This window comes from Pteropus alecto, unplaced genomic scaffold (assembly GCF_000325575.1).
Source record: "Pteropus alecto unplaced genomic scaffold, ASM32557v1 scaffold196, whole genome shotgun sequence".
NCBI lineage: Eukaryota > Metazoa > Chordata > Mammalia > Chiroptera > Pteropodidae > Pteropus > Pteropus alecto.
Genome location: NW_006439717.1, coordinates 2,554,371 through 2,573,256, shown reverse-complemented (window position 1 = coordinate 2,573,256; position 18,886 = coordinate 2,554,371). Strand labels below are relative to the sequence as shown.

Sequence of the window (18,886 nt, the reverse complement as noted above, 5' to 3'; positions counted from 1 at the left end):
TACACCATATTATTCCATGCAGTGCTTCTTGTGATTGCAAAGATAAAGCCATTTTACAATCAATAATGAATGAATGATCGGCAATTTCTCTAGAATTGCTTTTCATTTTGTCAGCTCTATGAAGGTTTTCACATTTTCATATTCATATTTCCAACGAGTGTATGTATATTGGGAAAACATTCTGATAACTAATTTGGAACATAATCTTTTAACAACTCCAAGGAGAATGTAGATGACTTATTGACAGTTGTTTCTATAATTTTTCTACAATGAAGAATTCATGAGGCCAGAAAGTTCCACCTTATAATTACTTGTTCAAGTTCCTAATTGTAAGTTTTTGTGACTAACTCTTTGATTTTCTATCGCCACTTAAAGTTGGTGGGCAAAAGTTGACTATTGGAGTTATGCACCGACAAAACTTTGCTCCTCTATTTTAAAAATGTTACCAGGTGGCTGACCTAGGGCCATCCTTTGGAGCTGGTTATGTACATATGCTGTTACTTAGCAATATCTTCATAAGCTACTGGGGTGTAATGTGCAGTTAGTCCTGGACTTAATTAAAAATATCAATACGTAGTTATTAATTTGACTTTATATTAGTAAATGAAATTACAAATTCAGTGACAATGAGGAATCACACAGTAACAGCTGGACATATTAAGATCATTACCGTAGCATGATTTCTTTAAACTGTTCTTTATTCTCATCACAAACAATTTCATCTATCCCCCGCCCCACCCACATAGAGATCTTAAACAAACACTAGCTTGGCTTCTAACCACTAAAGGAGAGTCCCTGGAATAACCTAGTCCCCCTTAATTTCCTGCCTGGGAAAGTTCAAAGCTGACAAGATAAGGCCTTTCCCAATCTCTGTGGGAGGGTAGAAGCCTCATTTCCATAAGTGCCAATTAACCAACCCAAATGGCCTAATCACGTTGACCGACCCCTCCTACCTGCTTTTTGTAATTTTCCATCTCCCTGACTTTGCTCAAGCCCCCACTTGGTCTCTATATCTCTACACGGTGTAGCTCAATTCCATACTGAAGTCCATTTCTCCTACTGCAGTAGTTATTAAAGAAAGTCTGGTTTTTCACCTTTAGTGACCAGCTTTGTTTTTATTTAACATATGCAGCCAAAATCTTGAACCAAACCAATTAAAATATGGATGCATAGAAACTTTTAGCTCACCTCTGAAACATGTTGATAGCAACAGCCTCTGAATTAAGTACAGTAGAATGACATTTGGCCACAGTCATGAAACAGGTGATATATACTCCTTTCTAGTAAGAGAATTTGAAATAATGCTCTATCTCAATCATTCTCACCGTAAAATGAAAGAATCCAAGGAAGTCTTTTTGCAAGCAAGTAACTAATCAAGACGAACTGCAGCGGAAATAAAAGGATCTCCCTTATCAAAAGGTTGATCTTTCTGTTGGTAATGACTTCTACTTCTGTTGGGCATTCCGGGTGGTGGTGGCAGGGGGACACGGGGGGTGGGGAGGCGGGTGTTGTGCTGTTTTTCCCCACTGATCAACTGGGGAGATGAGGTGGGGACTGAAGTGGACATTATGGCTGGCTCTCCAACTGTCCCTCCTTAGATGATTCATCAAAGCCATGCCCCTTACTTGTGATTGGGCTAATGAGCTGTGAGGTGTGGTTTGCTGGAGTTGTCTAAGGAAAGAGCCATTGGTCTTTGCATCCGGCACCTGGACAAGGATGCATGTGGACGAAGTTGTGCTGGTAGCCCAAGGAACAAACATCCCAGGGAACAAACCTTAGGATGAATGAAGTTAGTGACATAAATAGCAGAATGGAGAAATAAAAGGAAGCTGGATTCCAGATGATATTACTCCAACCCAGAATCAACCACCCCTTCAACCTGTCCCTGCTTAAAGTTATGTAGATAACAAATTCTCCAACTGTTCATATTTGAGTTGGCATTCTGTTACTAGAAGCCCAAAACATCTTAATTGAAACGGGAATCTGCATGGTGCTCTGCAAGGTTTCCCTCTCTACTGGCAGAAGACGAGCCCACAATGGGGAATGAGTGTTCTCCAAGGAGGGAAATGGAGCCTTCTAGCTCAAGGGCGCCCCCTGCGCCAGGGGACAAAACTGTCATTGCGACCTGAGCAGGGAATGACGGGCCTCCTAAGACTCAGCCTGGTCTGCTGCTAGAGGACACAGACATTTGATGAGGGAAAGTGGTTGGGGAGCGGGCGAGGAGAAGTAATTTTTGAAACCAGCAATTCTGTGAAGGCAGCTAAATGTGTGTGTGTGTTGGAGTTGAGGGTGAAGGCATTTGGGGCTGAGCTAGAGGAAGAGATGAACACTAAAGAGATGGACAATGATGAAGAGTGCTGTGAGAGGATACTAAAGATTTTTTTCTATTCTGGAAAAATATGTTGCATTTGAATCACCTAGCTTATTTGCTTATTTTTAACGATTAGCTAGAACTTAGCTCTAAATCCATCTGGTCCTGGTGATTCTTAAAATAATAGGTCTTTTAAACCTCTTCCAGTCTCTTGTATGGCTTTTGGTCTTCTATAAATATTCTGTGGTATATTCAAGTTTTGTGTTTCCTCTTGGGTCAATTTTGTTAGTTTATATTTCACACCAAAAAAAATCATTTATTCCCTCTAGTTTTTTTTCTTTTAAGGTTGCCATTGAATCTAATGTTCTGCCATAAAATTATCTGTCTTATCTGTGATGGTCTCTTTATGATTCCTTATCGTATGTGTTTCCCTTAATCAAGCTCCTGTTGGCCTTCCTTATTTGGTTTATATATAGCCTTTCTACTATTTTACTCACCTCTTTCTTTTTTGGTCATTATTTTCATTACGTACTATTTCAGTTTTACCACTTTTGTTTGATTTTCTTTTACTATTTTTTTAAAGATGAGTATGACTGTTCTTTACTTTTCAGTCTCTAATCTTGACAAAGGCACTGATAGCTATAAATATTCCTCTCAGAGATTTCTATATGTCACTGGTTTAACATGAATAGTATTTCTTGTCATTGCTTTTTTTTTTGGTCTTTTTAAAAATTAATTTAATTTAATTAGTTTCAAGTATACAGTACATTGGTAAAACATCTCTATAGTTCATAAAACGATCCCCCCAATTGCTCCCTTCCTCCCCTGGCCCAACACCTAGCCAATGTGTTAATGCTAACTGCATTCCCTCTGCCATGCTCCACATCCCTGTGACCATCCATCAGCTACTAATTTGTACTTCTTTAACCCTTCACCCCATTCTCCCAGCCCCCAAACTCCCCTTCCCTTTATCCGTCACCAAATTGTCCACTATATTTGTGAGTCTGTTTTTGATTACTTTCTTTTTATTCCTTAGATTCTGCATTTAAGTGAAATCATATGGTGTTTAACATATGAAAATATGAATATTTTCTACTCAATACTTTCTACTAAGAGACATACAGTTTAATTAATATTTGGTTTCTATTTGTCATTACTACTAATTTTTTTGTTGTTGCCCACGGGATCTCCTTGATTCTAAAAGAAGTTTATTAAAGAATTAACTTTTAATTATATTTTTAATGAAATTCTCCTTGTAGTTCTAATACTTTGCTTTATATATTTAGCTGCTATATTATCTAACACATACAGGGTTATGAATAGTATATCTTTTATGTAAATTGTACTTTTTATGATTATATAATCCTCACCTTTATCATTGTTGGTGCTTTTAAACTTAAATTCTGCCTTATCTGGTATTAATATTAGTTGCTCTTTTTTCTTTGTGGTGTCTCTTTGTCCATCCCTTTATTTTTTTAGTCTTTTTTAAAAATCATTCTTTTTTCAAAAGAAAAATCATTCTATTTTAAGCATTAAAAAAATAAATAAACAGTATATGCTGGGTTTTGCTATTTAACCCAACCTGCTAGTCTGTTTTACAACAGAAAAAAATTAGTCCATTAAGCATAGCAACTATTTTATTCATACTATCTTACTTAATGTTTACTCTTGGTCTTACTTTGCGTGATGTTGTACATCACATCCCCAGTACTTATTTATACTATAACGGGAAGTTTGTACATTTTTGACCACCTTCATACATTCTTTGCATTTTTACTCAGGGTCAGGCATGTAGAGAAGACAGAGCAAGCAGCACAGAATGAACCATCAGGGGTTAAATTGAATGATTTAAACCATGGCAAGTCATAGAAAAAAGAAAACAACCATCAAAAGAGGTGTAAAGAGATCTTCCCAAAGCTAATATATAACTTAGAGTACCCTTTGGGAAGTTCAGAATTATTATTTGTTTAGCTTTGTACACAAACATAATTTTTTCCCCATGAACATGGTGGAGAGAGAGCAGAATGTCTACATTTAAAATGGAATTTGAGACATTCTGCCTAAGAAGATTCACAATCACTAATTTTAGGATGAATATGATTAATCTCTAAGATACTAGAAGAAAAAATGTAATGCCCACATAAGAGACACTATTTTCATCAATTGTTTAAACATGACTCATCTAAAAGAAAGATTTCACATCTTAAAAAAATGATAATAAGAGCCTCACCAATATGTCTCAGGTTTTTAATATATTTTGAAGAAACCATCTGTGGGAAATGCAACAGATGCATTAAAGAGTATTCATATTGAAACAAATTAAAATAAATATATATGCAAAAATGTCCAGTATGTCCAGCAAAAAGACAAGGTCAATAAATGCTAGAGGAATACAATTAAATTTTATCCAAATTTAATCCAAGGCATTATCAGACAACGCTTGCTTCAGAGCAGGTCTTGGTCCACAAATGCAGCAGGCTAAGCCTCAGAGGTAACCATTGCTAATTCAAAGCTCTCAGAAATAGCCTGAGGATTATTTGAAATTCATTCGATTTTCAATATGCAGTTTAATGGGTTACAAGGAGAACATTTCTGTTGCTCCTTTTAGAAGTCCGTGATTACCTGAAGGCATGGTTGATTGGAAGGCTGTCAGGATAAAGATGACATCTCTTTTCATGGAAAAATGCAGTAATCTATCCACAAAAAGGGGATTCCACAGCCTCCTTCTCACTGAAGTCTTGGCTGGCTGTAAAATGTATTAACTAGAGATCATATTTTTGTGGACACACTCCCATTTATTGAGTTATTATATGTAAGGTACTTTGCAGATATTTTCTCATTTAATTCTCATAACCCTATGAAATAAGTATTATTATTACCTTTATTTTACATATGAGAAAACACAGTCAAGATTAAAACCAGTGCAGTGTCAGTAGTTAAGCAGAGTTTGAAATCAAACTGACCTCAATTTAATATCTTGGCTCGTGACTTTATCATGTCCTACCCTTAGCAGGTATCAGTTTGCTAATTCTACCTTTTGTAGAATAACTCTTAAAAGACTAGAAGTTGAGGTTATAATTACCTAACAAACATTTTTTAATATCTGCTAACAGCAAGTCATAGACACCAAATGCCCAACATGCAATGTTTGGGAATAATTGGCTCAAATTTGTTTTATTCATCAGATGGCTTGGCATCAAGGATACCTAGTTTGAATCTACTCTTCACCGTGGTCAGGAACTAGTTATCCCTAATGGATTCAGTGACTCTGCCCTTGTTTCTTAAGAATCCTCTTCCCACCACCATCCTCCTCCACACTATAAGTTATTTTACATTCTACCTGCTCCTATTGAAGAGAAAATGGAGGAATGTATGCATGTGTCAGGATATTTACCTTCACATTTATCATTTCCAGCACTCTTGCTTCCTTCTTGAAGATCTAAATTCCCATCTAGCAGCATTCCTTAGTGTAGGACTTCTGGCAATGAATTCAGTTTCCATTTATTTATCTGAAATTTGTTTCACCTTCAATTTTTAAGTGCTTTAATTGAGAAACAATTTAACTTCAGTAGAATGTGCCAGTCTTGACAACTTTTAACATATGTATACATATGTAATTACCATCCCCATAAGGATATAAACATTTCTGCCACCCCGAAAAGTTCCCTAGTGCCCCTTTGTGGTCAATTTCCTTCTTTATCCCTGAGCCCTTAGCAATCACTGACCTGCTCTATGACTATAGCTTTCCCTTTTCCAAAATGTCATATAAATAGACTCATACAGTATGTACCCTTTTGAGTCTGGCTTCTTTCACTTAGCATGAACATTTGAGATTCAGCCAAGTCATTGCCTGTATCAGTAGTTCATTTCTTTTCACGGCTGAGTAGTATTCCATCATAAGGATATGCTACAGCTTTTTTATCCATTTACCCCTAAAGGCACCTGGATTGTTTCCAGTTTCTAGTTTGGATAGAGCTGCTATAAAATTAGGGTACAAGTTTTTGTGTGGATATGATTTTCATTCATCCAGGGTAAATATCTAGGAAAAATAATGCTGAGTTATAAGGTAAGTATATGTTTAAAATTATAAAAATCTGCCAAACAGTTTTTCAAAGTGCTGTACCACTAACAGTGTATGAGTTTCAGTTGCTTTGCAATCTCTCTAGCATATGATATTATCAGTTTTATTTTAACAATTCTAGCAAGTGGTATCTCATTGTAGTTTTATTTTGCTTTTCCCTAATCAATAGCAATGTTGAGCATCTTTTCATGTGACATCTGTATATCTTCTTTGATAGTCTTCAAATTTTTTGCCCATATTTTTACTAGGTTGTTTTCTTATTGCTGGATTTTGAAAGTTCTTAATGTACTCTAGCTACAAGTCTTTGATTAGATATCTGTTCTCCTGCAAATATAGTCTTTCAGTCTGTAATTTGTCTTTTTATTTTCTTAATAGTGCCTTTCAAAGAGAATAAGCTTTTAATTGTGATAAAGTCCAATTTATCATTTTTTTTTTTATGATTTTGACTTTTGCAACTTACCTAAGAAGTCTTTTATTAACCCAAGGTCACAAAGGTTTTTTCTGTTTTATTCTAGAACTTTTACATTTTTGCATTGTACATTTAAGTCAATGATACATTTTGAGTTTTTATATCCAAAAAATTTGAGGTTTTTTATTTTTGTTTTTGTTTTACATAAGAATGTCCAACTGTTCCAGCACCATTTTTTGATTCCCTGACTCCATGTGTTCTCTTGGCTCTCTATTAACAGTTTATTTCATCCTTATTATATCTTTCAGGAATTTTATTTCATATTTGCATTGGCTAAGAACTAAGTTTTGAACTTTAGTAATAAAATGCTTGAATGATTTAGGAAGGAAGAGGGAAGGAAGAGAAGGAAATAAAAAGCAAAACAAAAAGTTATTTGAAAATCTTTGGGCTGCTGGCCCTGGCATGCCTTCTGTCTGAGAGAGCACCAACCTTTCATAAAGCCCAAGCTTGGAAAGGTCTGAGCCTGGGGTCCTGACTTGGAAAGTCATAGTTAGGTGTCTGCCTGAGGACCAGGGGCCATGGACAGCCCTGGTAGAGGTGCCTAAGCCTCTCCTAGGGAAGAGGATATCAAGACAGAAAAGAAGGCTCTGAATGGAGGCTAGAGGCTAGAAAGAACTCTTTCCAGGCTAGAAAGACCTCTTTCCCCTTTTAGTTATATTCAGGTTTGAGTTATTTTCGGTGTAAAATACCAAGATCCACCCCCCCCCCCAACCTGAGTACGTAATCTCTTGTTCTTTTTCTAAGATTCAGATTAGTAAATCTGAACAAGGCTAGTGTAAATTTGGAAGTCTAGAAAAAACTGTGGGCATAAAGTTTTCCTCCTCCTCCATTTCCTCCTCCTTCTATCTGGAGGGCAAGGTCAAGGAACAATTAGTCAACCACCCAAATAATTCCTTTAGATGCAGCTACCAAAAATTGCGTGATCCTGCATGGTAGCTAACTATAAGATGCAGAAATCTAGAGATGTGGCATATCTGAATTATTGCTGGGATTGTAAAGCAGTTAGTGAGCCATCCTGCCATTAGTACATTCATCCTTGCTGAAGGAGGCCCCTTTGCTTCCTGTTGCTTCCTTGTTATCTTTGCATTCTGGAAAAGGCAGCATGTGTCAGATGACTTTCTTATGCACTCTTTCATATCATTGTTGTCTTAAAGTTAAAATCACACTAAGTGCTGGTACAATGAGATGTATGTGTGTTCCTAATGTATTGGTCATGTCCTTCAACATTCTTCATAAAATCGAGTCCACATGTGCTGCTGTGATCAGCACATGTGATGCAAAGTTCTCAGTCAATCTCTTGATCCAGTTGCTCTAGGCAAACCTAGCTTCAGGTTGAACTGATACCATACCAACCAATTGGAAACTTGAAAAGAGATTTAGTGAAGATTACATATATAAGAAACCAAAACTACTAAAGCAATTTAGTAAGTTGCTGAATGTTCTATATTTCCATCGAAAATTTTACTTCCACTTTACTCATACTGTATTGCACTTTGCCATATTCACGCCTGTTTTCCCCATGTGCCATGAACCCCTTGGGGACTAGTTATTTCTAGTTCATCCATATGTCAGTAATACATCTCATTCATCCTCAAATTTAGAAGAGTGGCTAATTCAGAATGTGTGCTCAATAAGTATTTGTTGACTCCGATTTAAAATTGTTTAATTCACTAAAGACATAGAAGGCAATTTGTCACATCTGCAGATATCACAGAGCCTGAAGAGCTGACACTGTCAAGGGGATGCTGGAATTCAACCCTAACCAGTGATTTGGAATGTTAGGCCTCTAAAACCACAAAGAAATTAACAAAAATACAGGCAAAGACCCATGTAAAAGTTATTTTTTTACTGGGTTTTCATCTTTAATTGGTATAGGATGGATATCTGGCTTGATAGCTGCCCTTTAAGTAAAAAAATTCAGCAGTTTTCAATGGCCTCAAACTTAATAAAAGTGGGATGTGACAGCTTACAATGCTAATGAAATCTAAATGATAAGTAATAAAAGTTTAGGGTGAAGTTTAGGAAAGTAGCATTTATTGCACTCTCTGCTGGTCAAGCCACATGTAGAATGAAACACGCAGTTTCCAGCACTACATTCTAAGGGGAGAACTGGCAGTTAGAGCACGTCCGCTAAGATAGGAACAGACGAGGGTTAACCCGTGGTATGGACATGGCTCTGAATAATTTGTGACTCACTGAATTCAACCAGTGAGAGGGGCCCAGTAATTTACAATGTAGCTAAGAAATTTTGTGTGTGTGTGGGTTCAGATTTAACTGTCTCTGTAAACCAATTTTTGCCCTTGGGAGACATGTGGGCATCATCTAGTAGAGCCCTATTAGAAGTAGTAATCGTCAGGGGTTGAAAAGCAAAGCACCCTGAATGACATACATCCTGGTACTTATTTACCTGGTGTCTTTCAAATGCAGCCTTTAGCTAGGATTTTCTTGTGCACAGATGCTGTGAATCTTCCTTCCGCCTCAGCATAATGCCTCAGACTGCCTGTTGCCACACCAATGCCAGAAGCCTAGACCGATTCTGCCGGGACTGGCTATTAATATGGGCAACACGTAGAAAATGTAGAAGCAGAGACAGGACCAGCCACAATCAAATTTCCTTGGTACCTGCTTTTGCTCTGGCTCCTCCTGATGCCCTCTCATCTCCTGCAACCCCTCTCATCCCTGGTCTTGTGCACGACTGCCCTGCAGCAGCACCCTTCTGCCCTCCTCACTCTCTGGCATTGAATCCTGACTCACTCAGACTTCTGCCTCCTCTGGGTTCTGTGTTCACTGTTCACTGGCATATTCCACACACTGGTCTCAGCATACACCCCCTTACTCAGACCCCCTCACTCTTAGCTCCTCATCTTTTCTGGAATTTACTTTTTTCAGATTTATAGCTAATTAGAACGAATGGCAATTTTGAGAAGATAGAAAAATAATTTATACACTTAATCTTTTTTTTTAAGTGGCTCTCTGTACTTTGTGTCTCATAGCATAGAGGTTAAGTGCATATGGGTTAGCAGTCAAGCATATGCAGGTTCAAATGCTAGGCCTGCCATGTAGAGACTATATTAACTTGGGCAAGTTAATAAAATGGGAATTAAAACTAATGCATAGATTAATGAGATAATGTAAGTAAAGTTCTAGAAAGGTATCTGGTACATAGTAAGCCTAAATAAATGGCACTTATTGTTACTTATAACACATAATTATATACTTTTTTATATGCATTGTATATAAAACTATGTAATTTTATATATCCAGATACTACAACACTTATAATTATTTAAAAATATCTCTTTAAACATCTCTGCTCAAATTCTTTAATTCTTCATTTATGATGTTTGGTAGAGGAGAATAAATCACAAATTATGGAAAAAGTGAATTGCTAGTTGAGCAGAATATTTATAGTTAACATACAGTAATGGCTTCGTCTTAGGAATCTGATCTTAGAAATTTAATTTTATTTCTCTCTCTTTTTCCTTTTCTTTTTCTTTTTTTTTTTTTTCCCTATATTACATTATACTAGAAGCAAAGTAGCCAAGTGCCCATAATATCTGGGCAACAAAAAATCGAGTTTGATATAAAAGTATTTATTTACTCTTGGGCTTTCATATTATTTGAGTTGGTAAATTGACATTAACTTGCACAGTATCCTCATATCCATAAATTAAATTAGTTCAAGGCTTTTTTCCAAAGGGGCCAAACCTCATAATTAATTTTATTTGGTCATTATCTAGACTATTATAATGATTTTTAAATGCTGGGTCATAGACATTTCTAATGTATAAAAATCCCATTTGGAAATTCATCAATCTATCTGCTGTCTTTTTTAATATTGGTGTGTCTTGTCCACTGGCTCTTAAAATAATATTATTATTCATTACTTTTCCTTCTTAAAAAGTGTCTGGATTTCAGACCAGCTAAAATCAGGAACACATAAGACAGAGAAGTCAAAGCTATCCCTAAAGTATATAGCAAGAAGATACAGTTGAAGCTGAGTAAAGAAATGGAGGAGAGAAGCAAATAAAAAGACCATCCTTTTGGCACAGGCCAAGCAGTTTGAGATGTAGTATCAGCTGGGAATGCCAAGGAAAATTTCCACAAAGGCCCTTTATATTCAACAAAGAGATGACTAACCCTGGTCCCTGGAAGGGACGGTAGGCAACACCCACCTGAATGATGCACTGAAGGAAGTTATATTGTGTGGAGCCCAAGGTGGTTGAATTTTATTTCATCGCTGCAGAAACAGGAAAGAAAGATTTCCTTCTGAAGGAAGCATTTGGCCAACTGACTGCAGATATCACCTCACTGTGCTCCCATCACACTCGCTCTAAAACCGCACATAGCCCAGTGATATCCATGGAGCTCCTGCTTCGTGATGGAGAGTTTCGTTGGAGAGAGAGTGCCAAAGGAGAAAAGAGAGATGAGAATTGTGGCATCTTTGCCCCAACTGATGCCTCAGCCCAGCCTGGGTGCCGTGGGGGGTGGGGGTGGCCACTGGAAACTCACAGAATTTTTCCAAAAGTATGTTTTAGACTGGCCAAGGAATGAGTGCCAGATACTGATAACATTATTTTCATGGGAGAATTCCTCAGATTCTGAGTGAGGGCAAAGGCCAGACGCTGGAAGAAAAGAAAGGACTCTCGATGCACTCGGATCTGCTGAAGCACCACATGACCAAGTATAGCAGGGAATAAGAGAGAGGGCCTTTCTCTCCTCCTCTGCACAAAATCCAGTACCAGAGTCACATCCAAGACAATGGCACCTTCGGCATGAACATTTGACATTCTTACTGCAGACTATGGTTGTTGGCAGTGGTACGTAAATCAAATAGCAGACAGGCAAAGACATGAAGTGCAGCCAGCAGAAGGACATGGTGGACACCATGTAGTAACTATATCTGACAGATAGGTCTGTGGGCCAATGTGAAGCACCTCTTTGGGGAGTCTCTAAAATAAATAGGGACAGTTGGTGGGAGGTGTGCTAAGCTACTATTTGATAAGATGGAGTACTGCCATGGGAAATTACATGGGCTGGTGAGGCCAGATAACATTAAGTTTACACTTTTGAATAATAGAATGGCAACAGTCAAATAAATAACTCATATGACTCATGCCACCATCTCAAAAAATAAAGAAAAAAATAGAAAAGAAGGAAGGTACCTTAAATATACCAGTATCAGGAATTTAAGTAAAATTGACTTCATGCTGAAGATATAAAAATTTATTACTATTGTTTACAAAAGTCCTCAAGGCAATTGCCTATCATTAAAATTGAAATTACTATCAATGTAAAGATGTATTAATGGTACAAATTGTTACCTAGTTGATATAAACTACAAATGGAAGCATTGCCATAATATGCTTTATGAAATGCCCGATTACCTGCCATGAGGTTGCAACCACAATTTAGACCTTAGCAATTAGTTTCCATCTTCCCTTCTCTGCTTCTGATCTTCTACATCTCTGAAAGATTCATATGGGACCTTCTGTGCCAATGTTAGTCCCAAGTAAATGCAAGAAAATTAACATAGGGATTAATACGGGGTAGCCTCTTTTCAAAAGTGAATCAAGGGATCATTAAAGATCATCAGAACATCTGGGAATGCCAGCTGAGGGAGAGATTTTCATAAAGTTTTATTATCAAATGCAAAGTTTGCACTGATTACAATAATTTATAAGCTCAGTGTCTACGCCTTCATTCTTTAAAAAAAAAAAAGCCTCAATTAACTAAGTTAGTGCTGATTAATCTTCAAGTCAGCACTTTTCAGCATCTTTCTAAATACTTTACAAGTGAACTGCTCTGCTTTAAGAGGTGCAGTCCCATTCTGACATAGCTGATATTATGATCATTACAGACCTTTCAGTGCCTCTGCTTCATAATTCTGAGCAATCACATCCCATTTTTCTAGTTCTAAACATATTGTTTTCATTCATTCATCAATCAATTTGACAAGTATTGACTAACTGTCTACTACATGCCAGATACTCTTCTAGAGGCTGAGGGCATAATAGAGAACAACACAGATAAAAATCTCTTCTCCCATGGAGATTAAATTCTAGTACAATGTTATATGTATAAAGAGTGAGATAGTGGGCTGACTTAACTTATACTATAACATACCTTAGTAGCTGATTTTTGATTAATCACTAAGGTTAGCTAGCTTGATGTTATTTGATGTTTTCTTCTGAAATATGTATTTCTCATCTATTTAAATCATGGTTCCAGGGAGTTGGGTTCTGGCTCTTGAAGGTATTTTCCACCATATTTCTCCTGATTGAGTACAATGAGATAGAAAAACTATATATAGTAGAATGATGAGTCTCCAAATTCTTTTAAATCTGAATCTGGAACTTATTTTACTCCTTGGTTTAATTTATCCCCTCTAATAAAAATTTTAAAAAAGTAAAACAGCTCAACTTTTTGTCAGTGCTAACCAGAGGGACAGAACATGATTACCAACCATTACAACCCTTCTGCAATCTTAGCTCTGCCACAAGAAACATCTTGTAATTCCCTTCCTTCAAAATCAGAACTAAATCCAAGAATATCAGTACAGAACTGGATGCTAATAATAGTTTACTTCCACTGATAACAGAAAGGCCAAAGGCTTTACAAATCTTTTCAAAGAACAGTATGATGTAATTTTGAAGTCACAAATGGTTCTGTTTCTCCAAGCAGGCATTTTTCAGAGGGCTGGGCTCAGTTAGAAATCCTAAAGCTGGAGAGAGCCAGTGAAATTTGAAGATAGTTCAGAAAAGAGCAGCTTAAATGGCTGAAAGCTTGGGAGACCCTCCCTGTGAGGAACTGCTAGAAGAACTGAATTTATTTCTCTGAATTGGTCAGGTAAGAAAGAGAGAGGCCTTAGAAGAATTCAAAGTGCATGGCAGGGAGTCACTGTAAGCAATAGACCTACAGTACTGAGCGAGCTAAAATTTTAATCATACTTGACATTGAGTGTTTCATGTGTTAACTTTTTTAAGCCTTACAATAACTCAGGAGGTAGATATTACTTCTATTATTCCCATTACACAAATGAGGAAAACTGAGGCTTAAGAAGTTGCACAAGGCCACACAGCTAGTAATGGACGAGCTGGGACTTGAACCCAAGGCAGCTCCAGAGCTCTAGCTCTCCGTAGCTCCAGCATACTGCCTTAAGAGTAGAAACTTCCAGCTGTCATTAAGAATGTGAAAAAATGAGAACACAGAAACAAACAAGATTATGATACTCATCACTGCAGAGATTGTGATGTCATTTTTTTCTCTTAAATAAAGGGCACCTAAAATGTGCTCTGTGCTCTGTGGAATACTATTTATAGGTAATGCACTCAAAAATGCATTTCATGTATTTGACTATTATTCCATGGTCAAAGTAAAGATTCACAAGCACACCAGCATCGTGTTAAAGGCTCTGAGAAGTTTAGCAATAAAGAAATAGATTTAACTCATTTTACAAACATTTCCCAAATGTATTGGCTACCAAACTATTTAATTTTTTTAAAACACCTATAAACCATCTATTGAACTGGTGTTTTACTGAACACACTGCACTGGATTATTTAAAAGTTACTCCCAAGTGATTTTCACTATGTGAAATTGCATCATACTTCCGTTACTTTCCTATTATTACTCAGCCATCTAAGAATGTGCACCCGTGAGGACAGGAATTCAACACCTACAGACTTCCCTCACTGGTGAATATTCTAGTGTTATGACAACTTTTGCTCCTCTAGACATTTTGATCACTATGGAGTCTTTGACCATGACTCCTTGGAAGACCAAGGCACCCATGCCCACTCTGTGCTGTCATAGGGGATATTGTGTGAATAGAACAGACATGGTTCCTGCCGAGGCAGAGCTGATACTTTAGTGGGGAAAATGGACTGTCAAATATTTAAACAAGCAAGAGAGAGAATATTTTTCATTGTAAAATTTTAAAGTAGTTAATGAAGTCCATCTCAATCTCGTGTTTTAGTTGGTGTGAGTTGTCCCTTGCATGCTTACCTCCTGGACACTTGCAAGAGGCAGGATCAGGGCAGGGGTGTGCTGGAAAACAACCAGCTGTAGGGGGAGAGGGGTTGATTTATAGCATTTGCAGGTTTCTATGGTGTAACTACTCCCACCGTGTCGAATTTCAAGCTACCAAGGTGATGTCAAGCCGCTTCCTGGAAATTTAAGCATCTGCTCTCCTGAGCTGGTGCCAGAGACTACAGAGCACACCACCAATTCTAATCGTTCAAGGCAAGTTCAGCCAGAACTCTTCTTGTCACAGACTTTTGGATTTCAGAAGCTTAAAAAAAAAGAATTTTTGAAAATTAAAGACTAACTTTCTAAAATTTTTTCCTTCCTTCCTCCCTCCCTCCCTTTGCCAAACAAAGACATTAAAAAACAAATGCAATCTACAATCACCATCATTTCATAAGATAATATTTTAAGAAAGAATATTTTAATAACAAAAAAAGTGAGAATGACATAACTTTGGAATAAAGAACAGCCCTTTAAATTTAATGAATTTAGATCTATGAAAATTTTATTAACTTACTTATTCTTCTAATTTTATTATGAACTGAGGAAATTTGTTAGGATGTTTTTGAGTACAAGGAACAGAAAACCTGGCAGTAGCTTAGTAGCTCAGGGTCATTTTCTTACATTTCAAGAGGTTTAGAGGTTAGTGGTTATTGGCAATAGTTCAATTGTGTTGTGATGCTATCAGATACCTACCCTTTCCTTAGCTTTCCTTTCCACCATCTTTAGATTTTAGACGTTTCTCCTCATGCCTCATAGTCATAAGATGTACTTCCAGAAAGATCAAAGGAAAAGGGCAAAAGGTCTTTTTGTGGGTTGAATTATCTCCCCCCAAAAAGATATGATGAAATCCTAATCCTGGGTACCTATGAATGTGAAAAAGGGGTCTTTGCAGATGTAGTTAGTTCAGATGAGTCATAATGAATTAGGGTGTCCTTATAAAAAGGAAAAACAAAGACAGACACAGAGAGGAGAACATCATGTGAAGACGCAGAGAACGCACAGAGGGAAGATGGCCAAACGAAGACAGATGCAGGACCTGGAGTAAAAGAAGCTGCAAGCCAAGGAACATCAAGGATTGCTGACAACAATCAGAGATGCGGAGAAGGCGAGGAAGGGTTCTTCCACAGAGCCTTTGGAGGGAGTGTGGACTATACTTATACCCTCCAGAACTGTGAAGAAATACATTTATGTTGTTTTAAGCCACCTGGTTTGAAGTATTTTGTTACAGTAGCCCTAGGAAACTAATACAGGCCTTTTCATCACAAAGCCTTATCTTTTGCAGTCTCCAGATTTCCCTTGAAATCCCATTGGCCAGAACTGGGTCAGATGCCCAAACTTAGACCAATGGCCAAGGGGAAGGAGATTTCCATACCTGGTTTAGGCTATCCTGATTCATCTATGGGCCTGAGGAAGAAACTACACTCCCTGTGATCAAGGAATCTGTCCCCATCACATGAACACACTTGAAGAAGGGGAAAATGGCCTTGGGGAGGTAATAAATGAAAGTGACTGTCGTACATAAAGAGGGACTATTTTGCCGTTCTGCAGACAGCATGCTAGAAATGCTGCCCTATTTAACAGTGTTTGAGATTCATCCCAAAACAAATCTTTGCATTCTCCAGAAGTCCTCAGAAATTTAGGGGAAGGATCCAAGTAGATGGTTCCAAGTAAGAAGCTGGAAAGTTAAAGGTATCTGAGAGGTACTTTTCACAAGGCAAGGCCATGAGATCTCATGTAAAACCAAGAGAAGGATGGTAAACTTAAAGAAAATGAAGTGTCAGGAAACTGGAATTCTCAGGGAGATAAAAAGCAGGTGAAATGATCTGGTTCTGGTGAAAATCCCCCACCCTCACTCCAAGGGAATTGTTAACCAAGTTTCAAAAACAGAGAATGAGAGAAACGGCAATGTTGTTTTAACTGTAGACAGCAACATATATAATAACACATGCATTTTTAATCTTCACTCAGTGACAGGTTTAAACAGTTAAACCTAGCGCTAAACAGTAAACATATCAATGTTATTAAATATATTTTTTCACAGCTATGAGGACTAAACATACTCATGAATTCACCGGTAATGGAGTAACTGTCTGAGCATTCCATCCCCTAGGCAACTCCCAACTCTATACATTCTGGAATTCCTCTTGAAACATTAAATTGGCTTCATTGAGCGCATGTCTGGGAAATATAGATTTGTCATATGGAGGCCAAGTCTTGTAAAGTCTGTTGGCTTTATGGGTTAGAGGAAAGTTACACTTCCACTGGAGTTTTTCTGTATGTTCTAGCCAGGACCCATCTGCCACCTCTTCTACCTGGACTCATCCTGCATCTTCCTGGTGGCACCAACTCTCTGATCCGTGGTTGCTTGATTTTCAGTTTGCTCTGACTGGGAGCACTGCTCCCTCCTTGGTGTCCCCTCTTTTCCCCCAGACATACATCCATCACAGCACCATAGCATTTTGTGGCATTTATTAAATTACATATCTGTCTCCCATTACTGAGGACTTTGGAAGAAATAGCCATGCCTTAGTTATCTCTGTGTTCCCAGCATCTAACACAGTTGGGGGGCTATTAAATGTTGGAGGAACAAAGAAATTATTAAAGGATAATCCCAAGAGAAACAGATCATGTTACAAATTCTTCAGCTGGAACACTTGGGATCAGTGATGTCCCACACAAAAGCCTTTTAGGGACAAGAGTCCAGGAAGGGTATTGGCCACAGGTCTTCCTAGTCTGTGGAAAAGCATTGGATATACTGGGCCATAACGCCAAAATCCTTTGAACCAATCTGATTTATTTCTACAAAATTCTATGCTTAGGTGTTGTGATTTACTGTTGTAATATGAAAAGTCTGCTTTCCTTAGAAATGTCTTAGGTAATTTCTTAGGTAGTTTCAAAATCAAACTATTTCTCGGAGTTTCTGAATGTGCACCAGAACAGATAGCAGTTAGGTGTAAGAGTGGCAGAGCCTTAATATGAACATAATATGGAAACTCTCATCATCCAAATTGAAATGTGAAACATAAGCTGTAGCCACCCAGTGTCACTGTGGTGCTGGAGTTGGCAGAGGAGGAAGAGAGTTTGCATCAAAGTGAAAAGAAGTTCAGAGGACCGTTGAAAACATATTCATATTACTTTTTCTTCCTAAAAGCATACATGGTGCTGGTAAAATGGACTTTTTCCAGCTCTGGTTTATACAGTTGCTAGATTTAGGTGTCAGCCTCATGTTGCAAAATGCCTCTGCATTGCCTTTTGCCTTGTTTTGATTTCTGCCATTTATTAGGTCACTGTGAATTTTCCATGTTTACTCACAACACCGGAAACGTGGGCAGGGGAACCTCCCGCTATCTTGGGATGTCCTACCATTCTTCATGCTTCACCTCGCTTCGCTGTTCTTTTTCATTTCTTCTACCTTTGCGATCATCTTTATCTTCTTCTTTATTGCTCACATCATTGGTTTCTTACCCCAGAGTCTGGAAGTGACGTTAAAAAGTTGTCTAAGCGAAAGAGCATGCATTGTGTTTTCGGACCTTCAGAGATGGGTTGCCTTTGTATGAAAGTGGAAAAAAACATTCCTCCTGGGCAGATGCAGCCCCACACCAGGCCCAGTGAGCAGAGAACAGACTGATTTCTGGACCAATTCTGTTGTGCATTCTTCTGCCACGAACAGCTGTCCAACCAGAATGCGCATTTGAAAGGGAGCAGTATATGCTACCCCAAAATACACTACTTTGGCATATTGATTATTTTGAATTAAAGTTATTTAAGAAACAGCCAGTGTAAAGACATTCTGACCCTCCTGTGTCCCCCACCCCCCGAAAGCAGAAAATGAATCTTCCATGTGAAAGGTACCCACCCTGAACAAAGAGGGTAAAGGCATCCTTATCACCAGAGATAGGGAAGTCTGGGCTGAGAAGACTGTATAAAAAACCTTCTAACTTCTTCACTAATGTACTACTTGAAGCCCAAATCCCTTTCTCTTGTCGATTCTTCA

General features: G+C 37.8%; 1 protein-coding gene across 18 annotated transcripts in view; it reads left to right on the top strand.

The window, feature by feature from the left end:
• The window catches only part of PCED1B (PC-esterase domain containing 1B), a 145,483-nt gene that overhangs the window by 56,044 nt on the left and 70,553 nt on the right, over positions 1-18,886 (top strand). The window lies entirely within an intron of this gene.